Source organism: Macaca thibetana, chromosome 5, assembly GCF_024542745.1.
Source record: "Macaca thibetana thibetana isolate TM-01 chromosome 5, ASM2454274v1, whole genome shotgun sequence".
Classification (NCBI taxonomy): domain Eukaryota; kingdom Metazoa; phylum Chordata; class Mammalia; order Primates; family Cercopithecidae; genus Macaca; species Macaca thibetana.
In genome coordinates this window covers 37,006,491-37,032,175 of record NC_065582.1, presented here as the reverse complement: position 1 = coordinate 37,032,175, position 25,685 = coordinate 37,006,491, and the positions used below count along the sequence as shown (strand labels likewise).

Here is a 25,685-nt window from a genome sequence, read left to right as displayed (position 1 = left end):
GCACAGTGATTTATTTTGAAACACACATTTGATTGTCACTCTCCTTCTTCCTCCCCCAGTGCTTTTATGGCTTTCCATTGCTTCTAGTATCAAAATAAAACTGCTTAACAACGTTTAGCTCTCCAAACTCATCTTGTACCATGTTATGCATAAGTTTCCAGTTCAACCATGCTGGCCTTCTTTAGTCCTTTGTATGTACCTTGCTCCCTGCCTTTTTTGCAAGGCCGTTGTACATGCTTTTCTCTCTGTCTGGACCATTCTTTCTTTACTTTCATTTCATTTCACTTGGTAGTGCCTAGTCATCCCTCATACCTCAGCCGAAGTTTTGCATCCTTAGAGAATATGCTAACCTCCCACATTAAGGTAATAGCATCATACATTTCCCACACTTTGCAATTTACATTTATTCATGTGACTGTAAAATTGTCTTTCTGTTCAGTGGCCTATAAACTTCATGAAGGTAAGGTCTATTTCTTATTTTCTTTTTTGGCTCATTGTTGAATCCGTAGGACCTAGCTCAGTACCTGACACGTAAATTTGACTCATTAAATTTCCAAGTTAATGGTATTAAGGATTTCAGTTCATCGAGTTTTGTAATACAAGAATTTGAATGTGAATTTTTATCAAAATAGTGTTAAAATAGTAATACAGTTTGAGCATTCCTAATCCAAAATCTTGAAATCCAAAATGCTACAAAATTCAAAACTTTTTTTGAGCCCAACATGATGCTACAAGTACATAATTCCACACCCAACTTTATGTGATGAATCGAAGTCAGAATGCAGGTGTACAACAGTTTCCCCAAGAGAAAAAAGACCTGCCTGCCCCCTTCAGCTCCATATATCTTTTCGTCATACACCCAGATACACCTACGCAAGCATGCCCACAAAGGGCAATACAATGCCATGTGTATGCATAAGAAATGATTGGTTATTAGTAGCATATAAATTCAGAGACAGGAATGATGGTGATGTCAAACAACCACAGACTGTCCACATGAGTGACTGAGATAGTGACACCTTTGCTTTTGGATGGTACAGTGTATACAAACTTTGTTTCATGCAAAAAGTTATTTAAAGTATTATATAAAATTACCTTCAGGCTATGTGTATAAGGTGTATATGAAACATAAATGAATTTTGTGTTTACACTCGGGTCCCTTCCTGGAGATACCTCATTATGCATATGCAAATATTCCAAATGCCAAAAAAATCTGAAATCCAAAACACTTCTACTTTGGAAAAGGGATAATCAACCTGTAATTAATTTTTCATTTAGACTATTTCTTTCAAGTGTATGGAAATAAATTATTAGGCCGGGCACAGTGGCTCACGCCTGTAATCCCAGCACTTTGGGTGGCTGAGGTGAGTGAATCACTTGAGGTTGGGAGTTCAAGACCAGCCTGACCAACATGGTGAAACCTTGTCTCTACTAAAAAATATACATATACAGATTAGCTGGGTGTGGTGGCCTGCTCCTGTAATCCCAGCTACTTGGGAGTTTGAGGTGGAAGATCGTTTGAACCCGGGAGGCAGAGGTTGCAGTGAGCCGAGATCATGCCTCTGCACTCCAGCCTGGGTGACACAGCAAGACTCCGTCTCCAAAAAAAAAAAAAAAAAAAAAAAAAAAGTTATTAGTAGTTATATAAAATATAGCACAGTATTCTTAGATTATTTTGTAATAGACCCTTTTATTTTTGGATGGTTTTAGTTTTACAGAATTACTGTGAAGATAGAGCTTCCCATACCCACTTTCACCTATTATAAGGTATTAGGCCGTGTGTGGTGGCTCATGCTGGTAATCCTAGTACTTTGGGAGGTCAAGGTGGGTGGATTGCTTGAGCTCAGGAGTTGAAGACCAGCCTGGGCAACATGGTGAAACCCTGTCTCTACCAAAAATACAAAAAATTAGCCAGGCATGGTGGTGCTCATCTGTGGTCTCAACTACTTGGGAGGCTGAGGTGAGAGGATCACTTGAGCCCAGGAGGCGGAGGTTGCAGTGAGCAGAGATCATGCCATGGTACTCCATCCTGGATGACAGAGTGAGACTCTATCTCAAAAACAAAAACATACTACATTAGCATAGTACATTTGTCACAATGAACCAATATTGACACATAATTATTAAAGTCCATGTTTTATAATTGGACTCACTTTTCCCCAGTGTCTTTTTTTTTTTTTTTTTTTTTTTTTTCTGTTCAAGGATCCCATCCAGGATAGCATATTACCTTTAGTAGTCACGTATCCTCTCGTTTTGACAGTTTCTCAGATTTCCTTGTTTTTCATGACAAGTTGATAGTTTTGAAGATTACTGCCTGGTCAGGTATTTTGTAGACTGTCCCTCAGTTGGGACTTGTCTGCTGTTTTTCTCATAATTTGACTGGGTGATATGTTTCTAGGAGGAAGATCACGGAAATAAAGTGCCATTCCCATCGCATCATATCAATAATACAGCCTTTTTGTTTGTTTGTTTGTTTTTTTGAGGTAGAGTCTCACTCTGTTGCCCAGGCTGGAATGCAGTAACGCAATCTCGGCTCACTGCAACCTCTGCCTCCCGGGTTCAAGTGATTCTCCTGTCTCAGCCTCCCGAGTCGCTGGGAGTACAGGCACATGCCACCATGCCCGGCTAATTTTTGTATTTTTAGTAGAGAGAGGTTTCACCGTGTTAGCCAGGCTGGTCTTGAACCTCCCGACCTCAGGTGATCCACGCACTTCAGCCTCCCAAAGTGTTGGGATTACAGGTGTGAGCCACTGTACCCAGCCAAGAATACAAACTATTAATGTGACAGTACCATTGATATTAACCTTGACTACTTGACTTGAGATAATGTTCATCAGTTTTGTCCACTGGATATTTTCAACTCTGAACATATAGTTTTAAAATGGAGTCATGTATTGTAACTCAATTTTTTATTGTAAACAAGTCAGTTCAACTTGAAAATTAATATTCAGTTATGAAATCAAAACAAGTCTTTTCCAGGTTTCAAGCAGTGTCATCTTGGTATAAACTCTGTTTTCTGAATATAAACCTGTTTTCATTGTAATTTCTAAAAATCCAGTAGGTTTCTGAATATTGTAAAGATGTGAATATAGATATAATTGTGCAAATTTCGTAGTACTTTATTTTGAGGTGAGAATTTTGTTGTGGTTTATAAAAGATATTTTCCTCTAGGACCTCAGGCCTGTTTTGGGACCTACAACGAAGTATGACCTCCAGCTGCTTCCATTCTTGCTATTCAAAAGGTTGATAGTCTTTAGGTTAAATATAATGTGATATTATTCAACAGAAAGAATATGTTTTTTCTTTTTAACCTCGAACAAGTTCTGTATCTGATGTTTAGAAAGTATTTTTAAAAGTTGTGGTAATATAAAAATGTGTGGAAATTGTGGCTAAAGAATTAAAAATAACTTGCAAAATAAACATATTCTCATGGTAAAGAAAAAACTGATCTTACCATTCTCTTCCTATTTATCTGTGAATGAGAAAAGATGGGCATATTCCAGTAGATTTCATCAAAAGTGAAAGAAATAGAGCCACTTAAAAAAATCTTTAGAATAATAACTGATCTCTGGAATATCAAGTCTAAAGAAATTAAGCAAAATCACTTCAAAGCAAGCCCAAGTTTTGCTAGTTTTTGCTCTCAGTTTTCTATTTACCTCTTTTATTGTCCTTGACTCAGCAGTCAGAAGTTCTTGATGCTGTATATCATTATTCATAGTACTTTTCAAAATTTTTTTTTTTTACTAAAGTACCTTTAGAAAGAGTAATAACTCTTCAGACATTTCTTTGAAGACTCGTATTTTATCATAAAAATTCAGTAAATTTCTTTGAAGACTTATGTGTGTTGTTTTATTCAAGTGAATTTTGCTTTGGATTCCATCATATGTATTTTAGTGAAAAAGAATGTAAATTCGTATTCCAGTGTAATGTGCCATGTTTATCTTGTCTGCTGTGGTTATATCTACCCTCCTGTGTCTTGGGCATACCACTTCAGACCACCTGTTATATGAGTAACTGAATTTGAAAAGCTCACATTATGATTTGTGTTCAACAACACTCCTGCCATAAATCCTTTATCATTAGACTTCTGAATCTTTAAACTCAGTGTTGTCATGGAGACTCTGAAGGGGTTTTAGGGATCCTGGCAAATCTAATACCTCCTGCCCTCTCTTTCCTGGGGGCTAAGAAGACCTTAAATGCATTTAAGAGTGGTAGAATATAAAACTCTCCCTCACTAAAATTTGGGAAAGGATCTTATAAGGTTTCCCTCTGTATAGATTTGGTCTATTCAGTATGTACATATAAAAATATGATTTTTATAGTAAAATCAAAGCAACTACAAAGAGTTGGATGGATTTTAAACTTGAGGTGACAAATTCTAGTTAATAATTCACTTTGTAGGTCTTTGGTTCTTACACTCTTTTGTTAGCAAATACCTCTGGCTCATTTATAGTAGAACCCCCAGAGATGACTTATGACATTTTGGCCTCCAATATAACTGGCCTGTGAGGGCTGAACATCAGTGGTGGTTTTGTAGTAGTAATTTATCACTCTGTTTTAAAGACAGCTTGCAAAGATAAGTGAATTCATACAAAAATTAGAAAATGTATAAGCTAAACAGCACAAATTGTAGGTCATTAACTTCTTAAGTCTTGTTACTCCCATGTATTTTGTTATCAAAGTTATAAACAAGAAGACCTTTAAGAAATAAATATGAAGTGGATCAGAGCACTTAAAGAATGAGCTGAGATAGCGCCATTGTACTCCAACCTGGGCAACAAGAACGAAACTCCATCTCAAAAAAAAAATATATATATATATATATATTTATATCATATTTAGTACCTATCTCTGTAATTCACAGACATTTGATTTATGTTTCTCTGTCTGCCTTGAGTTATTTGGTCTTTTCCAGAGCTGAATGATTATGATGTACAGTAGTCTTCCCATAGTCTTGGGGGAGGTGTTCCAAAGCCCACATACCTGAAACTGTGGATAGTCCCAAACTCTATATATACTAAGTTTTCTCCTATACATACATACCTATGATAAAGTTTAATTTGTAAATTAGGCACAATAAGAGATTAACAACAGTAATAATAAAATAGAGCAATTATAACATATTTTCTTAGTCTGTTTGAGTTGCTATAAAGGAGTACCTGAGGCTGAGTAATTTATAAAGAAGAGAGGTTTATTTTCAGACCATGGTTGACAGTTGATAACAAACTGTGGAAAGCTAAAACATGGATAAAGGGAGGACCTACTATATTTTCCTCATTGGTGCTGTTTTATACAAGGGGTCAAATGATAACTCCTATTTCGCAAGAAAGTAAAAGATAGCAAAAATGAACTGCCTTAACCTTCCATTTTTCCATGTTACTCTTCACTGTCTCTACAGGTTCCTTCTTCCTTTATTCTGGCCTCACTGGAAGAGATTTTCTCCTTTTATTTAAAGGGTAATTCCTCTACCTTCGTTCAGAATTTCTTACTGTTTTTAAAAAAACTTTTAATCTAATTTTAGACTTGTGTAAGAGCTGCAAATATAGTACAGAGTTCCTTTACATTCCTCACCCCATTTCCCCTAATGCTAACATCTTACATAACTGTAATATAATTATTACAGGTAGGAAATTAACATTGGCATAGTATTATTAATTAAACTATAGCTCTTATTAGAGTGAAACCAAATTTTCAACTACTGTCCGTTTTCAGTCCCAGGGTCCTATATAGGAGCCCACATTGAATTTAGCCATTTCTCCGTAGTCTCTTTTAAAGTTTCTGATATTTTGCTTTTCTTTTATGACTGTGACACTTTTGAAGAGTACTGATCAGTTATTTTTAGAATATCTCGCAGTTTGGGTTTGTCTGATATTTTCTCATGACTGGAATGAGCCTATGCATTTTTGGCAAGAATACCACAAAAGTGATGTTGTGTCTTTCCTAGTGCATTGTATTGAGGAGTTTATGATATATGTCTTACTACTTATGATTACTTGATCACTTGGTTGAGTGTGCTGTTTTTACACTATGAAGTTACTATCTTTCCCTTTTTAGTTGCTAAGTATCTTGTTGGAGCTACATAGAGACTGTGTAAATCCTGTTTCTCCTCAAACTATTGCTCTCTAACTTTAGCATCTATCAAGTGGATCTTGTCTGCAGTGTTTGTGATATTTGCCTGATATTGATTGTTTCCCACTTTGCTTCCTGTGTTAATTTACTTATTGTAGTCTATTGGGAAGAAGAGTTGTCCCTTTTCCTCCATTTACTTATCAGATTGTTTATATCAGTATGGACTTGTTAATATTTTACTCCTTGTTTTTAATCTAGTACTATCATTTATTTTGTTGCTATATTTGTTCCAGCATTGGCCGTTATGGGCTCCTTCAGGTTGGCTCCTGTGTTCTTTCAACAAACCCCCATCTGTTTTTGAAGTTTTCTTTATTTTCCCACACCATGTCAGCATGTGGAAATTACTATGGTTCTTAGAGTCAGAATTATTACAAAATATATCGTGTATCCAGAGAAGTATCACGCCATCCTTAGCCTTGCTACACTGTTCCCATGCCTTTTTCCTTTCTCACCTGCCTGGGGTAGGTATCCTGTCTCTTCAGTTTCTGGTTTATCCTTCTGGTGTTTTGGGTTCCTTTTGCTTTTTCAGTAGAAACGTGTATTTTCTTATATCCCCCTTCATTCTTACATGAACATAACATACTATAGGTATTTTTTTGCTTTTTTCAGACTTTGCTTTTTTAGCTAACACTGTGTCCTGGAAATCATTTCATATTATAGAGATTTTCCTCATTCTTTATTTCTCCCCACAGTTGCATAACTTGGATGTACCATGGTTTGTTCAGTCACTTTCCTATGTGCCATATTCCTACCATAGGAAGGTAATTGAATATGGCACATCCAAGTTTCCAATATTTTACAATTACAAAGAATGCTGCAGTGTGTATTTGTCTTTGTATATTTGGAGGTATATTCCCAGGGTAGATTCCTTCAAGTGGAATTGTTGGGACCAAAGGTAAGTGTATACGCGATTTTGTTACACATTACCAACACTCCCTTCAGAATGGTTGTACCAATTTGTATTCCCGTCAGCAATGTATATAAGTGCCTGTTTTCCTTACATCCTCACTAATGGAATGTTTTGTCATATTTTAAAATTTCTGCGAGTGTAATAGATGAGAAATTGTATCTCAGTGTTGTTTTAATTGGCATTTCTCTAATTTCGAGTGAATTTGAGCAATTGTTATATATCTGAGGTCCCTTTTAATTTTTTTTTTTTTTTTTTTTTTTTTTTTTTTTTGGTGAATTGACTGTGTCTTTTATCCTGTGTCTGATTTTTGGTCCTTTTTCATTTGTTTTTTGTTCGTTTGTTTGTTTCCCATTTTAATGTTTACAACGTAATAATCTCTTGATGATTGCAGACAGGTATGGCTGTTTGATAGTATTCAGAAACATTATAGTAATGGTAGTTTTTTCAATTGGTGTGTAGCGCTCAACAATTATATATGAAATTGCTGTCAAACCAGTAAGACTGCATTTATGCATCCATCATTTTCAGGATTGTTGATAACCTGGGCATATTTCCCCAAATAACTTCGCCTCCTTGCGTCACAAGGCCCAATTTGCTCACATTTACCTCAATGACAGTCTTTGTAATAACACCCAAAGTTGTATACAGTGGGGATGAGGGATTCTTCTTTATGCCAGGTATTGGTAGGCAAAAGGTGGCTTTCAGTTCAGGATGTGTTACATGGGCTTTCTTGAAACGCAAGCCCATTGGCCTGATGAATCTTTCATATTTAGGTGGTTTTTTTGTAAAGCCATCTCCAGCAAAGCGGACTTCAGTAACCATCCTCTTCTTCTTTCTCTTTCCTGTTTGAATAACTTAATACTTCTGTTTCTCTCTGGGCACATACTTTGGGCAGAGGGACTTCCCATTTTCCCTCATTTTCTTTTTGTTTCTTTTTAATCATATTGGAAAGTACTTTAGCTTGAGATTGTCTCTCTGTCTAGCCGATAGGCAGGTTCTGCTCCCTGTGGAGTCTTTTCATCATTCTTTTGTTTGGTGTTTCTCTTTTCATGCATCTTGATAGTCTTTTTTATTTGTATTTTCTCAGCATGGCGCTGTTTATAATTAAGCTTAGCCTTCAGACCAATCATTTTCTTTGCCTTCTTTGAACATTCATGAGCCTCTCGACTTTCCTTCTTTCTCTTTGTCTCATGGTAATCCAAATGTTATCTGCAGTGTTTACAATGTAATTCAGTATATTCATTCTGTGGCATGGTGATGGCTGCAGAGTGACCAGAAGCGGCCCCTGGGGTGCAAAAATGCTCTCCTTTCCCTTTGTTTTTAAGAGTTCTTTATATGTTAGCCTTTTATGGTGTATATTGTGAATATTTCGTCTTAGTTTGCTTTGCATGTACTGTGTGTGTTGTCCAATTAAAAAATTTTATGTAGTCAATATTTTATTGTTTCTGGATTCTCCTTTCCCTATACCAACTTTAAGCAGAATTCATCCATTTTTTTTTTTACTACTGTTATGCCCAGACTGTTTGTTCCCCAAAGAAGACCACCAGAGTCCAGTGTCAAAGCCAAGCGGCAAGGATCTTTACTACAAGTTCGAACTTGGTCCCTCCATTCCACAGTATACAAGAGGGCCCCGAACAATGCGAGCGTTTGCTTTTTATAGCCCGAGAGTTACAGGGGAACAAAGGAATTCTTTTGATTCTCGTGCTTTCAGTAAAAACTTGAACGGCCGTCTCCTTATCGGAGACTTTCCAGGTGGTGTTTGTACTGGGCTCAGGGAGTTTGAGAGATATATGGCAGTATGTGGTGGGATGGGAGGATGGGATGTGTTTGTACCAGGCTCAGGGAGTTTCGAGCCCGGGGGCTGAGGAATGTGCCCAGCTCCTTTCATTCCCCCCTTCTTTTCAGGTATCTTTAGAGCCAATCTTGGGTCTTATAAGTCTGATTCTGTTTCAGCGTTTACAGGTTGGTATTGGGCTCTGAGGACCATGAGTTGTACGGTGTCAAATCTCTCCCTAACAAATTGTAAAATTCTGTTAACACAAGGTCCTACGGTAAGCAGAAATAGTAGACTTAGTAGGGGTCCAAGGAAGGGGGCTAACAGAGAAAACATAGAGGAATTCCACCATTGATCTGCAGCTGAAGCAAACTGCCGTGTTTTTACTTCAGTGCTTAACTTGCGTAACTGTTGGACCCGGTCCTCTACAAGTCCTGATTCATTTATGTAGAAACAACAGTCTTTTTTTAGAAATATATATGTACCACCTTTTTCTGCAGTGAGTAGGTCTAGGGCCCTCCGGTTCTGCAAGGTTACCTGAGCTAGGGACGTGAGCTGTCGCTGAAGGGAGGCAAGGGACTCAGCCGACTCCTTTATAGCAACGGCAAATTATTGGTACAACTTGTTACTTTTTATGAGGGTGTGACCTAGGGCTCCCCCCACCAGTCCGGCCGCAATGAAGGATGCGGTGAGGGAGATTCCTGCAATGAGGGGGAGAAATATGGCTCGTGCAGGTCTTGGTCTAGGGTCTGGGTGAATAACAGCACTAGTCCAGTTACCGGTATACCCTAGGAACTCGCCAGCAGTTAGTAGAGTCAACCGGGGAACTAATGTGACAGGGAGACACAGTAGGTTATTAACAGAAGGACTAGGTAGGTTTTTAGATAAGGTTCCATTACACCAGAAGAATATGCCTGATGGAGCCCTTAAGGTGATATTAGGGGGCGTTGCAGTGATGCTGCAGAGGCTGGAATTGGTTCCTGAAAAACAGTAGGGAAACTTCTCCTGACTGGGGTTTAGGTATAGGGGCACGTTCAGGATAGGAGCATACGAGAGGTTTCGGAGGTTGTTAGCTTGGGCAAAGGTAGAGGATCCCCATGGCAGAGGGACAGCGGTTAGCGGTGGACGCCCTAGAGTGGCGCACAGAAAGCAGCCAGACAGGCTATGAAGTCCTGTAAGGTTAGCAAGTTCTAGTCCTTCTTGTAATAACTTTAACCAGGAGAAAGGACGTAAGTCTTGTGTTAGTCTGTTTTCCTGTCGTTGGATATTCCCTTGGACCAGGGGCAGTACTTGCACTAGGCCTCGCCACAGATAGAGGTGACTGCTAGGCCATGTGGAGGAGGGGGAGTAGTATACAGCCCCATGTTGAGGCGTGGTCCAGCGGGAGTTCCAGGGGTCTCTAACTATCCATGTATATGAAAAGTCTCTATCCCGTCTACGATGGAAGGGCCACTTAGGGTCTAACTGTTTTCTCTCTCCCCAATAACGGGGTCTATGGATGTTACATAGTTATAAGGACAGCCGGCATTTTGGTGCCACCAATAGTGTTTACAATTGTATTTAGTCTGATCCAACTCAAAGCATATTATTGGTGTCATAGGTTTGGCTATTTGAAAACCAGTAAAATTTAGTAGAATTGGGCTGTTGCACCCTGAGGAAGGGCAATCAGCACTGGCCAATAATTTTCCGGGCTTATGAGGTTGCCCAGGGTGGGTTCGGTTTTCATAAAGCCAGAATCTCCAGACAAAGGGATTATGAGCTGGTTTTGTGATTTCTCCAGCGGCCACTAGGGCGACTAACGTTAGGGTTAGACTATCTAACTGCATGTTTGCAGTGAGCTATGCTGCCGGCGCAGGGTGAGTTTTAAGGGGTTTTTCCTAGCTCTGTCCACAGTCCACGTGTCCGGTGCTTCAGCCGCCGCCGTGATTGGTCCCAGAAGATCGGAGGTTGGGTCCACTGGCTTGACGTGGGTGTAGTGGATCCACGATGCGATGCCTTCTACCTTCAGGGCGGTGGGTGTGGTTAGGAGTACCTGGAGTGGTCCTTTCCACCTGGGTTCTAGGGTCTCTTGTCGGTGTCGCTTGACCAGGACCCAGTCTCCCGGCTGGTACGGATGGGGTGTCGGCGGGGGACCGGTCTCATATAGTTCCTTCAGCTTGGGCCAGATTTCTTGATGAATTTTCTGCAAGGCTTGTAGGGAAAATAAGAGTTCAGAGACATTTTCTGTTTCAGACTTGAGCAGATCATCTTTTAGGCCGGGAACTAAGGGTGGGGGTCTGCCATACATAATTTCATAAGGAGTAAGGCCCAGTCTGTAAGGGGTATTATGGGCCCGGAACAGAGCGTAGGGGAGAAGGACCACCCAATTAGCGCCAGTCTCCATAGTTAATTTAGTTAAGGTCTCTTTTAAGGTCCAATTCATTCTCTCTACCTGTCCTGAACTCTGGGGCCTGTAAGCGCAATGTAGTTTCCAATTTGCCCCAAGGATGGAAGCCAAATCCTGACTTACCTTAGCGACGAAGGCCGGCCCATTATCTGACCCTATCTGGACGGGGAAGCCATACCTGGGGAGGATATCTTCCAGGATTTTCTTTGCTACAACCTGAGCAGTTTCTTTCTTGGTGGGGAATGCTTCAGTCCACCCTGAAAAAGTATCTCTGGCCCTGATGCATGAAGCTGCTCCCATCAGTGAACCAGACGAGGTCAGCGTCAGGAAGTGGGCGATCCTGCAGGTCTTCTCGGACTCCGTGTACTTGAGCTAGTATCTCGGTGCAGTCGTGGAGTGGGGCGTCCAGGTCTGGGTTGGGTAGCAGCGAGGCAGGGTTTAGGGTCGTTGGGGGCAGGAAAGTTATCCTGAGAGGATTTAGTAGTAGTCCTTAGTAGTGGGTGAGTCGGGCATTACTCATCCATCGATTAGGTGGCTGTTTGAGTACACCTTCGATGGCATGTGGGGTAACGACCCGCAATTCTTGCCCCATGACAAGCTTATCAGCATCCTGCACCATCAGAGCCGTGGCTGCAATCATTCGGAGACAAGGGGGCCACCCGGCAGCCACTGGGTCTAACTTCTTTGACAGGTAGGCAACTGGCCTCCGCCAGGGGCCTAAGTTCTGAGTTATTACCGCCTTGGCGATACCCTTATTTTCATCTACGTATAAGTGGAAGGGCTTGGTAACATCAGGTAGTCCCAGTGCAGGCGCGGAGAGTAGGGCGGTTTTAATCTGTTGGAAAGCCGCCTCGGCTTCGTCTGTCCACTTAAATGGCTGCTGCCCCCGTGTTGCCTGATATAAGGGTTTAGCCAGTTCTGTGAACCCAAGTATCCATAGTCTGCAAAACCCCGCTGACCCCAGGAATTCCCTCACTTGTCGGGTGGATTGCGGCCTGGGGATCTGCAGAACAGTCTGTTTTCGGGCGTCTGTTAACCAGCGCTGCCCTTCTTTAAGCAGGTACCCTAGGTATGTTACCTCTGACTTACAGATTTGAGCTTTCTTTGCCGAGGCTCGGTAGCCTAGATTTCCCAGAGCTTGCAAGAGACCCTTGGTCCCTTGGATGCAAGCTTCTTGGGTCTCAGCAGCAATCAGGAGGTCATCAACATACTGTAGTAAGGTTATTTCAGGGTGTTTGCGTCGGTACTCACCCAGGTCTTCATGGAGGGCTTCATTGAACAGGGTAGGAGAGTTTTTGAATCCTTGCGGCAGTCTGGTCCATGTCAGTTGGCCACTTATGCCTCTATCAGGGTCATTCCACTCGAAGGCGAAGAGCTTTTGGCTCTGAGGGGCTAAAGGCAAACTGAAGAAAGCATCTTTTAAATCTAAAACGGTGTACCATTGATGTTTAGGGTTTAGGGTACTCAGGAGGGTATATGGGTTAGGCACAGTTGGATGTATATCCACAACCCTCTTATTGATTTCTCTTAAGTCTTGTACAGGTCTGTATTCTCCACTATTAGGTTTTCATACTGGCAACAACGGAGTATTCCAGGGTGAGTGGCATGAGCGAAGGACCCCTTGGTCAAGGAGCCGGCGGATATGCGGGGCAATTCCTTTCTTGGCCTCTAGGGGCATCGGGTATTGGCGTACCCGCACGGGGTCTGCCCCAGGTTTAAGTTCAACAAATAAAGCAGGACGGTGTTTTGCTAGTCCTAAGCCCCCCGTTTCCGCCCAAGCTTCTGGATATTGCTGGAGCCAGGTTGCTATGTCCTGGTCAGGGGCCGTTTGCTCCTGGTGGAGCCGGTATTCATCTTCTAGGGTTATAGTCAGGACGGACACGGGTTGATTGTGGGAGTTCGTCACGACGGGCCCCTCAGGGAGGAAATGGATCTGTGCTCCCATTTTAGTTAGCAGGTCTCTCCCTAATAGGGACAGGGGCTCTCAGGGATGACCAGGAAAGAATGGGTTACATTCTTGGCTCCGAGGTTTACTGTTCTTTGTGTTGTCCATGGGTATTTCTTAACTCCTGTGGCCCCTTGTACCCACGAGGACTTGGAGGATAATTTCCTATTAGTTTTAACTAAGACTGAGTGCTGTGCTCCCATATCGACCAAGAACTGGACCGGGGACCCCTCCACTTGCAAAGTTACCCTAGGTTCGGGGAGGGGATCCGAACCCCATCTTCCCTAGTCTTCATCTTGAGTGACTAGTACGGGTGTAGACCTAGGGGGTCCCTGTCCTCGTTGTTTCTTTTTGGGGCAGTCTCTTACCCAGTGGCCAGCCTCCTTGCAGTAGGCACATTGGTCTTTTCTCAGATTAGCATGCCTGGGGGGCCGCCTGGGTTGGGTGTACTCTGGCTGTAGATGTTCTTTCTGTACTACCGCTGCCAGGACCTTGGTCATTTTTTTCAGTGGCCTTAAATTGCCTTTCTTCTGGAGTATCTCTGTTATTATAAACCCGCTGGGCTATCTGAAGGAGGTCCTGAATCCGCTTTCCTTTTAAGTCTTCTAATTTTTGGAGTTTTTTTTTTAATATCTGGGGCTGCCTGATTTACGAATGACATTACAACAGCTGCCTGACTTCCTGGAGCCTCTGGATCTATGGGGGTGTACTGTCTAAAAGCTTCCATTAATCTTTTTAAGTATGTGGCTGGGCTCTCTGTCTTTCCCTGTAGAATAGAATATACTTTAGCCAAATTAGTGGGCTTGCGAGCAGCTGCCCGGAGACCTGCCATTAGAGTCTGGCGATAAAGGTGTAGCCGTCCCCTACTAAAGCACGGCCTTCTGCCGTGTTGTAGTCCCACGCCGGCCTGGTCAGAGGAAAGGTCGCGTTTATGAGGTCAGGGTTGGCAGTCGGTTGACCGTTGTCCCCTGGGACCAGCTTTCTAGCTTCTACCTGTATTTTTTTTTTTTTGCTCTTCTGTGGTAAACAAGATTCGGAGGAGCTGCTGACAATCATCCCAAGTGGGCTGGTGGGTGAACATGACACTATCCAGTAAAGCCAGTAAATCTTCGGGGTTGTCTGAAAACCGAGCACTCTGAGTCTTCCAGTTATACAGATCACTGGTGGAGAATGGCCAGTACTGGAGCTTGGGGATTCCTGTGTTATCTGGGGGTCCTGTTTCCCGAAGGGGTAAAGCCACCGTGGAGTCAGGCGGCTGGGGGGGGGTGCTAGTCCGCGAAGTGCGCCCTCGCGTTTGCCCTGCCAGCCCTACAAAGTTACTTTCCCTTTTAGCGGGCTCGTGAGTGCCGGCCGCCTCCCCTCTGCCTGCTCCCTCCCGCGACTCAGCCCAGGGGCGGGTCTGGGTGCAGCGGCCGCCTCCCGTCCGCCTGCTCTTTCCCTCTATCTGTCATCCCGTGTCCTTTTTCCTTTATATTCAGTCTCTTTTTTTTTCTGTCTCTCTCTCTGACTCTCCACGTCTGCCGTTTCCTCCCCTTTCTCTTTCCGATTTTCCTTCTCACTTTTTCCCTCTCCCGTCTTTTATGGTCTCTCTCTCACTCATTCTCACTTTCTGTGTCTCTTCCTGTAAAGGAATGTGGGTTAGAATCCCTGTAAAGGAAATCTGATCTGACTTATTAATGATAGCTAGTCGCAGGCGCACTTTGGCAGCCCGGGGACCGGGGCCGGAAGTGCGCGCCGGAAGCCAGGAGCCCGGGGACCGGGGCCGCAAAGGCGCGCCGGAAGCTGGGAGCCCGGGGAACGGGGTGCAAACGCGCGCGCCCGGGAACCGGGGCAATTCAGACCGCGCGCGCGCGCCCGGGAACCGGGGCAATTCAGATCGCGCGCGCGCGCCCGGGAACCGGGGCAGAGTCAGCTGTTGCCCGGATCGCGAACGCGCTCCGGCAACTCAGATCGCCAGCGCGCCCCGGCAGTCGGGGGTCAGAGTCAGCTGCTGCCCGGATCACGAACGCGCTCCGGCAGCTCAGATAGCAATTTAAATCAGAAGAGAGCCAGGGGACGTCTCCCACCGGTCTCCGCTGGTTGTCCTATAGCGCGTCCGCCAGGACTGTGCCAGCTCCAGTTTCAGACCTCGCGAGTCACAGATTCAGATTCAGAACAGACATACAGACACAGACAGACAAACGGAGACGAGCCCGCTCACCTATCAGTAGATCGATCCTAGCAGATCCGTTGACCAGGGGTCTGGTGGGCTTGGGGAATCCCGGACAAGCCCCCAGATGTTATGCCCAGACTGTTTGTTCCCCAAAGAAGACCACCAGAGTCCAGTGTCAAAGCCAAGCGGCAAGGATCTTTACTACAAGTTCGAACTTGGTCCCTCCATTCCACAGTATACAAGAGGGCCCCGAACAATGCGAGCGTTTGCTTTTTATAGCCCGAGAGTTACAGGGGAACAAAGGAATTCTTTTGATTCTCGTGCTTTCAGTAAAAACTTGAACGGCCGTCTCCTTATCGGAGACTTTCCAGGTGGTGTTTGTACTGGGCTCAGGGAGTTTGAGAGATATATGGCAGTATGTGGTGGGATGGGAGGATGGGATGTGTTTGTACCAGGCTCAGGGAGTTTCGAGCCCGGGGGCTGAGGAATGTGCCCAGCTCCTTTCAGTACTTTCTCTGGTTTCATGTTTTATATCTAGATTCCTAATCTATTTGGAGTTTATTCTGGAGTATGATATGAAATAGAGATCAAGTTTTATATTTTCCAAATGGATACCTAGTTTTCCTGGCACCATTTATAGAAAAGTCCATCTGTACTTTAGTGATTTGAGATGCCACCTTTGTTATTTACTAAATTTCTGGGTATGTTTGGGTCTAATTCTAGACTTTTAAAATTCCACTGGTCTATTTATGTCTAGTCCCACACTGCTTTAATTATAGATGATTTTTGGTGTTGTAGTGTTTGTAAAGGTGGTCTACTTGTGGTTTTCCTTTTTCAATGTCTTCCTACCTATTCTTGCATGTTTGATTTTCCATATCAACTTGAACATCAACTTTCCAAACTTTACAGAATAGCTTGTTAGTATTTTCATTGTATTTTCTCGAATTTATAAAGTAAGGGAGAAATGTCATCTTTATAATGTTGTCATCCTGTCTAAGAATGGGGATGTCTTTCTGTTTGCTCAAGTGTTCTTCAGTGTCTTTCAGTGGTGCTGAAATTTTCCTTGTGTGGTTTTTACACGTTGTTTAGTTTATTCCTGTTGCTACTATAAATGGGATTTTCTCTGCCATTATTTTCTCTGATTATTGATTTTGTATAGGAGAACTATTTTTTGTATGTTAATTTATTATCTTGCTACTTCATTGACTCTTATTTTTGAGTTAATTTTATTATTGATTCTTCAAGGGTTTTTAGGCTACTATTATATCATCCGCAAATAAAGATAGTTTTACTTTCTCCTTACCTATTATTTATCTGATTGATTTTTCTTAACTAGTTGATTTGGCTAATACCTCTAGTATGATGTTGAATAGTAGTAGAAATGGCTGGGCGTGGTGGCTCACGCCTGTAATCCTAGCACTTTGGGAGGCTGAGGCAGGTGGATCACCTGAAGTCAGGAGTTTAAGACCAGCCTGGCCAACATGGTGAAACCCTGTCTCTACAAAAAATTAGCTGGGCGTGGTGGCAGGCACCTGTAATTCCAGCTACTCTGGGTGGTTGGGGGCAGGTGCTGAGGCAAGAGAATCGCTTGAACCTGGGAGGTGGAGGTTGCAGTGAGCCAAGATCGCGCCACTGCACTGCAGCCTGGGCGACAGAGCGAGACAACGTCTCAGAAAACAATAATAGTAGTAGAAATTGTGGGCATCTTTGCCTTTTTGCTAATCTTAGTGGAAATGCCTTTGTTATTTCTTTATTAAATAATTTAATGGTGGTAGGACTAAAATGTATATATTTTATCATTTTGAGAAATTACCTCTTAATTCTTGTTTCCTTGAGTGTTGGGTTTCAAATGGGTGTTGAATTTTGTCACATACACTCCATCTCAGTGGTATGGAGAAAATTGTATGTTTGCTACCTGCCTTAGATTTATGAATACGGTATGTACTAATAGATTTCCTAATTGAACCAATCCTTTACCTCTAGGATAAATCCCATTTGGTCATGTTGTATTATTTTCTTAATTATTACATTCTGTTAGCAAACAGTAAAATCGTTCCCTCCATTGTATTTCTAGAGTAAAAATTTGTTTCTTTGCATTGTTGTAGCTAAAATGGTGTCTTGGTACTTATTTGTGTGTGTATTTGTCTCTGTGATTGGATTCAGAGTGCTTTTAGAACTGGAACTAGAGTTTACTTTTTATTACCCTTAGTGCCTAGCAGAATTCTTCATATGTAGTTGGTATTATCTAAATTTTACTGAATAAAAATAGAAGCAGAAATAGCACATTAAACTTTTCTTGAATGAAATTTGAATATCATGTTTCACTTAGATAGCGAACAGTCACATCAGTCCTGAAGAGCACTACCACCACATGAAGGTGGGGAGATCTGAGTTCCGGTCTGGAACTTTGTTTTACTTAGGTCACAAAAACTAACATTTTGGCATCAGACATCACAGTTTTTTCATCTGTCAAATCAAGCTGATGGTCTGATCTTTAAAAATCTGTTTCATATCTGAATGATCTTATGAAATTAATTTTTGCTTTTTGCAGTGTGCATTTTTACATTTTGCCAGATAATTTTTCTAAATTTTTATTTGTCTTTAGAATGGTTTGCCTGTTGTAATGAATAGATATACATATGATTGTAGATAGTATTGAAGAGCAAATTCTGAATACAAATAAATTAGTTATTATTTTCCCCGGTTTTTTAGTTGGACAAATTTAACCTTCAGAGAGATGGTGACTGATTTAGAGGAATTAGTAAGACTGGAGCACAACATGGGGTTTTATGACTCCAGTTGCAGTGTTTCTGTGCCAATCTGCCATCTGTTTATGTGACACAGTACTAGGCACAGTGTTTCTTCAACTAAGCCAAGCTACTGTGATTCAGTGTGATAAGTTTTAATGTGGGATTTAGAGCTGGATTATTTATGTTTAGTCCAAAAATCAAAGACGAATTCTTTGCACAATAAGTATTCCTTGTGGGGGATTCAGGATTCCTTATGATTTAAAGTAGCTTGAGTGTTTAACATTTGGCAAAGCAGTGTTGTAGTTACAGGTAATCGTGAGAAGCTAGAGAATTGTGTATACTGTACATATCTTAGTTCATGGATTTGATTTTTTAGGATCAGATCTCTGAATCTATCCTGCTGAGAGATGATCCGGGGAAGACTGTGCATGTGTGTTCTAGGAAAGATTAACAGCCTAGCCAATGATGGGATTCATAAAAATAAATGAAAGTATTCTGTTTGTGGTTTACCATTGTGAGTTTTGTCTTTGTAATTGTCACTCTGATAGATGCTAAACTAGAAATTTCCTGCTCAATAGGAAGTTAGTCTGGATGACAGTGATCTGAAGGAAACTACTGCCAAGCAATTCATTGTTCAAATTTGTCTGAAAATTAACATTAAAATCCATGTTATGCATTCCTTGTGTTTTTAGCCATATCCACATGTGCAGCTTTCATAGGGAATATTCTTATTAAATTTAAAAACAGAACAGGTACATGAGTATAAGCTGAATTTATCCTCCAATTTAAAAGCATTGAGTTTACAGTTAACAAAAATACAGTTTAGGAATATTTTATGACTTTAAAATTCCCGACTCATTAGTATTCTACTAATTTAAACCTGTGTCTTTAAAACTTACGGGTCAGATTTGTTTACAAGAAGAACAGTAGCCTAATAGGCAGCATTCATTGAGGGCCTATTAAGTGTCAGGCATTGTACTAGGTTTTACATATGTCATCTCATTTAATGCTATAATAACCCTGTTGATGTTTTCTCCCATTTTATAAATTAGGCAACTAAGACTTGGAAAGGTCAACATAGCTCTTAAGGAGCAGAGCTATGATTTGAGCCTAAATGAAAGAAAAGATGAGTAAATTTAGGAAACTGTGTAGAAAAAAACTGTTTAAAAATGGAAGCAGGAAATTGGGGAAACAAGCAAATTAGGTATATTTTTATAACAGTGACTAAAGAAGCAAAGAAATTGCATTAGGTATTTATTAGTTTATCCTGAGATTGTAGTCTTCATTCTTCTTTTCTCTCTGCCCTTCAATATAGTAACACTAAAACATATACCTATTTCTAATATTTGAGGAAAATATACAGATATTTGCACTCTTCTTTTGTGTAACTCAGACATCTGAAAAGTGAATTGAGTACAGATCCTGCATCCAAGGTCATATTGTTTAGTAGAGGACATTTAAATGAAATAAAGTGCAGAATAATAATTCCTTTAGAGTGGTACAAGTCAAGCACTGTGGCAGTTCAGAGGAGTAGCAGCCAGGAATATCGGTGAAGGTGCCGTTTATTCTGAAGTCGTATCGCGTGGGTAGAATTTGAACTACTTGAGCAAAAGCACAAAGAACATTGAGAAATATGTATGGAGAAGAGTAAGTTTGATTTCATAGGGTATCTGAAGAAGCATGATTGGCAGAAAGAAAACAGGTCAGACCATAGGAAGGATTCTGAGTGTCAAGCTGAGGAGTCGGCTTTTATATTGTAGACACATCGGGGAGGGAGACACACCATGTTAAAGATATACATAACTTATTTTATAATGTAATGTAAACTAGTGTTTACTGCTGTAAAGCATAAGGGGCTAGAGCGATGAAGAGTGCTAATTGACATAGATTGGTCAATGATAGCCCTTCTGTGGAGTTGATGTTTGAGCAGAAACCTAAATGAGGTGAGGAAGAGAATCATGTGAAAATCCAGGAGTAAGACCTTTCCAGACAGAGCAAAGAGCAAGAGCAAAAATACTGGTAAGATTGATGTGTTTGAGGAACAGTGGAGAGGGCTCTGTGGGTAGAACTGCCTGTCAGGAAAGATGAAAAGGAATGTGGTTCAAGAAGTAGCCAGCAGCTAGGTTGGTTTTCCCTAGAGTAAATGAATTTCTGTATACTCATCTATGTTCAGTAATTATCCGGATTTCACCGTATTTGCCTTATTCATTCATTTATAATAATAGGTTTGAGAATCACCTTCCTACTGAGGCCGTGAAATTGCCAAGATAGATAGAAGAAAGAAAGAAACACCAAGGCTGCGCATAGTAACCTTTGCAATCATATTTCAAATCTGTCTTGATTGTGGTCTGTTTTAGAAAAGTACACTTAGGGTACCCATAGTGACAAAGTTACAAAGAGTAACTGTGCTGGTAAATACTAGTGTTATTGGAACTACTTCAACATTTGTTCTGTTAGTCTTGAGGTGAAATCAGTGTACTATAATTTTACGTTTGATTTTCACAACAGCTGTGTTATATATAGATGAGGTTAAAAATCTCATTTTATAAACGAGGAAACAAAGTTACAGAAGTAAAGTGAGATGCAAAGGGTAAAAAGAGACAGAGCTGGACCTTAAGTCCATGTCTCTTAATATGTTGGTTAGTTCTGCAATTTCATGAAGTAGGCTTATTCACCTAATACTTTTGAACCATGTTGAATTACCACTTTGTAATAAATACATTAACCACTTTTCAAAGGCCATATTTTTACTAATACAGAAGGAAATTCCAAAAACTATTTGAATTATGAATTTAATAGAATTACTTTCTTTTTCATAGGCAAAAATCTGAATAATTTCATCTGACACAGAAGGCATTTGTGCTTTTTGGTATTAGAACAAAATATGGTCTCTCTCGAGATGCATAATTAGTCCACTAAGCACTGCAGCCTTCATTGTCTGAAGCCATAACTAAAGCAGTTAGAATTGAATTAGCTTTGTGTCTGTCTTTTCTTCTTTCACTTTCTTTACTTTCTTCATTGCTTTGCCTAGAATTGACTGAACTTAAGAATTTGATCCTTTAAATAGGAAGAAAATATAACTACTTGATAACAGAACAAAATAGTTACTTGACATATGTAATTAATAACCTGAACATTGGAAATATTTCACAGTACTTGTTATTGCATTTTCAAATAACTTTAAGAAATAGTAGATTAAAGAAATAGCTAGAAAAATTTTAATTATTATACTACTTTGTTTTTGTTTGCTCAGTGGTAAACTGGATTAAAGACCAATGTAAATGTGTTTTAGAAAATATAATGTCTTATGTAGTTCCACAAATTTAACTAAGGCTAAGGCAAGTTATTTTAGATCCTTTCTAGAAAGTTTCTATGTTGTTTCTAAGCATTTTAAAAATTATGTTTTACTATGAATAATATGAATTGAATAGCAGGAAACTTACTTCTAGTGTGCCTTTCTTTTGCATTATTAAGATAGTGTTTTAGTCTTTGGATGACTCTTATTTTCCTTTTGGTATTAGCCTATAAATGCCAAATTGTCAAATGTAAAGCTATTTATGTTAGTGTCAAAGTGTATTTTCAGGATTTGAAAAACGTAAGTAGCATGAGAAAAAAAAGTACAATAACTTTTAAATTTTAGCCCTAAGTCTTGGGCAGCTACAGAAAGGGCTATAGACTAGGGGTTGAATTGTCAGGGAGGAAACTTACTGTGTATCCTCAGGGTAAAGATGAAGTTAGTGGAGATTTGTCCACTGTCCAAATTGGCCAGTATGAAGAAAGGAGGGGGACAGTATGGTATGAGAAGCAGCTAGAGAAGTAGGTAGAGGTCAGACTGTAAGCAGTTTTATGAGCCATGTTACCACGATTGCAATACTGAGAAAGTTTGCTGGAGTGCTATTTGTTCCACCAAAGGAATGCAGGGGGAAAGCTATTCTCCCCCAGTGCAGTTGAAATAGGTTACATTTATGACACTGAGGTGAATGAATAATAAAAGACCCTGGGCCTGCCAATCTAAGAGGCAATTTATAGCATCAGGCAATTTACAGAATTTCTCACCCTTGACACGATTGACATATTTGGGTAATTTTTTATTTTGGGGAATTGTCTTAAACAGCATTGTACAGTGTTTTCCAGCATCCTTGGCCTCTGCCTTCAAAATGCCAGCAGGGCACCATTCCCAGCTATAACAACCAGACATTGCTAAATTTTGGGTGGTGGGGAGGTGGTATCAAAATCTACCCCCCACCTCCCCAATTTGAAAACCACTGAGTTGTCAGGATCAATGATAACATGTGCATATTTTGAGGCAGTTGATGCCATTTTCAACAACACACTTGTTATCCTGGAACTCCTGATTTCCAGGTGTCCTAGTTTAATTCTGCAACTGCCAACTGGTAGGAGTAGGAGGTTCCTGGATGCAGCTGTCTCTAAGGCTCTGGTATTAGCAGAAGACAGCCCTGATGATATAAATGGAGGTTAATGCATCAATCTGCAGTTGTTGCAAGTAAAGGGTCAGAGTAAATTAAGATGGGTGCTACTCTTAACTGCTCATGATAATATGGAGATAAAAGAAACAACAGTACAAGTTGTCAATATCAAGAAAGCAGTGTGTAAGATTCTTATAAAGGTCTGAATGTGTGTGTATATATATATAGGTTGGGAAGGCCCGTTCGTGTATTTCAGTCACTCTAGTAGAGGCAGTGTGATATACAGATTAAAAACTCAAACCAGATTGCCGGGTTTGAATCCCCAGATCATCACTTGCTTGCTGTGTGTCATTAAGCAAATTTCCTAATCTTTCTGTTTTCTTACGTGTGAAGAGTATTGGTGTGAAATAGGAATAATTATGGTACCTAGGTCAGAGATTTGTTGTGAGATTAAATGAGATAATGCACATAAAGTGAGTAGAATTAAATCAGTTAATAAGTGAAATTAATGTGAAAAACATAGAATAGTTCCTGATATATGGTGAGTACCCATTAAACGCTAGCTCTTACTGTTGTAGAGCTTCATTTGCAAGTGGATACATTATTTAAATTAGTTAATTTCCTTAACCTTTTTAGGCTGCAGTCTCCTCATCTGTAAAATTGGGAAAATCATATTTACCTCACCAGGATAGTTGTGAAGGCTAAATGAAATGATTTATGTAATGTGCTTAGCACAGTGCCTGGCATGTAGGAAACTCTCAATAAAGGCCAGATTTTTAGTGATTAGCGTTAGGATTAGAGTAGGGAACTATGAAGGTATCATACAAATTTTATAGCATTCTGACATTCTAAAAACTTGCTAGACCATTTCAGAGTTATCACCTCATACTCAAGAGCATTCATAAGGATATTGGAAGACCATTTTCCATTTATCCACTTCCTGATTGTAAATCTGATGTCAAGGTCTTACGTTGTAAGCACATGAAACCAGTTCCAGCTTATTTACTCAGAAAAGGGATTTACCAAGAGGCTATGAGGTGGTGTATAGAATTGTCTGGAGCATTGGAAAACCAGAATCCAGGCCCACATATCTAGGAATATTGATCTAAATAATGGTGGTCCAGTGTCGACACCATTGCTTAACACTGGATTTGGCACTGCCAGTACCTCTAGCTCTGGTGACTGAATGCTGCCACTATGGTCACTTCTGACCTAGAAATTTGATCTTGCTGGTTATTATTGCCCCCTAATGAGTTCTTTGATATCTTTCTTCTTAACCCTAGTTTCTGATTCTAAGTCTGGGGCAAGTGGGCTTTGATTTGGCAGAGCCTAGGTCCTGATGGCAGTGCCCTAGAGCTTGGGAAAGAATAGTATTAATGTAACTGAATATAGCACTCATATGTCAAGCATTCTTCTAAATACTGTATGTTTTTATTTTATGCCACAACAATGCTATGAGGTAGGTACTATTACCATCTAACAGAATAAGAAAGAGTGCTTTAGGAACTTGCCTACCGTTCACAGCTAGTGGAGGAACCATGAATTGAACACAAACAATCTGGCTTCAGATATTTGCTTGAATGTCTGGTATTTTGAGCTTTTATGTAATCCAAGGCAGGCTCTGCCCTTTCCCAAGCCTCACAATGTGGAGGCTTTCCCCAACTTTGGTTGGGGCCTGGGGCTGGGCAGCCAAAAATAAGGAAATATACGTCTACTTGGCTAAAGTCTGACTTGGCAAACCAGTTATGCCTTTATTGCTATTTTAAATGATCTAAAATGAGGAACAGAGGGATTTTTTTTCTTCATGATTGCATTTTATGTTCTGCCACTCTTCAGATACTTGCCTTTCTTTAGATATTCTCCTTGAGGCAGCACTTCTAATTTTCAGACTCTGGATCAAACCGGGAAAATAGGTTTGTAAATGACACTTAGAACCATGCAGTCATTTTTCTAGTGAGAGAGTATTGGTGTACTTTATTTTTTGTGGGCAGGACACATTTTGGAAAAGGACAAACTTCTTTTGCCGCTGGGTTGTGGAACTGATTAGTTCCTCTTTGTAGGTGGGCACTATGGTCAGGGTCACACACACCTCCCCCCACCAGACTGCTATGGTGTGGTTGCTCTCTGGGTGGATTGGGGGCCTGCAGGAAAAATAGGTCCTCTGCCATTAGAGATGATAAAATGTAATTTTTACCTTTTTTTCAAAATCAACAGTTTATTGAGGTAAAATTTACCTATAAGTGTATTCGTTTAAAATGTGCAGTCTCATGAATGTTGACACATACGTAAACTTGGAAAACCCCACAGTCACAATCAAAATACAGAATGTTTCCATCACCGTAGAGTTAGTTTCTTGTGTCCCTTTTCAGTCAGTTCTCCCCTTCATTACTTGTCTCACAGGCAACCACTGATCTCTCATAACAAATTAGTTCTGTATGTTCTAAAATTCTATATACCTGGAATCATAGCAGTATGTATTCTTTTTGTGCCTGGCGGTTTTTTTTTTTTTTTTTTTTTTTGGCAGGCAGGGTCTCACTCTGACACCCATGCTGGAATGCAGTGGCAGAATCATAGCTCACTGTAACCTTGAACTCTCAGGCTCAAGTAGTCCTCCCATCTCAACCTGCTGAGTAGCTAGGACTAACAGGCATGTACCGCCACACCAGGCTAATACAAAAATTTTTTTTTAGAGAGCATCTCGCTGTGTTGCCCAGTTTTATGTCAAACTCATGTTTTGAAGTTAATCAAGAGTTGTTGCATGCGTCAGTAGTTCATTCCTTTTGTATTGCTGAGGAATATTTCATTGTATGGATATACCACAATTTGTTTATTCATTAACCTAGTGATGGACCTTTTTTTTTTTTTTCTCTAGTTTTCGGTTCTTATAAGTAAAGCTGCTAGGAGTACATATCTACAAGTCAGGACATTTATTTTAATTTCTCTTTGGTGAGTGTTTTTGTATAGAATGGCTAAGTCTTATAGTCAAGTATATATTTACCTTTACAAGAAATTGCTAAACAGTTGTCCAAAGTGAAGTACTTTTTTACATTTCCTACATTCATGTATGCAAGTTCCAGTTGCCCTTCACTAACATTTGGTATTATAGTCATCTTTACTTGAGCCGTTATAGTGGTTATGTAGTTGAATCTTATTGTGGTTTTAATTTTCATTTCCTTGATGACTAATGATGTTGAGCATCTTTTAATGTACTT

General features: G+C 40.5%; 2 protein-coding genes and 1 pseudogene across 3 annotated transcripts in view; 1 reads left to right on the top strand and 2 right to left on the bottom strand.

Annotated features, from left to right (window-relative positions):
* LOC126954972 (peptidyl-prolyl cis-trans isomerase FKBP1A) overlaps positions 1 to 25,685 on the bottom strand; it is a 1,061,339-nt gene that overhangs the window by 776,443 nt on the left and 259,211 nt on the right. The window lies entirely within an intron of this gene.
* The window catches only part of ARFIP1 (ADP ribosylation factor interacting protein 1), a 130,596-nt gene that overhangs the window by 6,780 nt on the left and 98,131 nt on the right, over positions 1 to 25,685 (top strand). The gene's annotated exons all lie outside the window — the stretch shown is intronic.
* LOC126954970 (ribosome biogenesis protein NSA2 homolog) lies at positions 7,459 to 8,292 on the bottom strand (annotated as a pseudogene).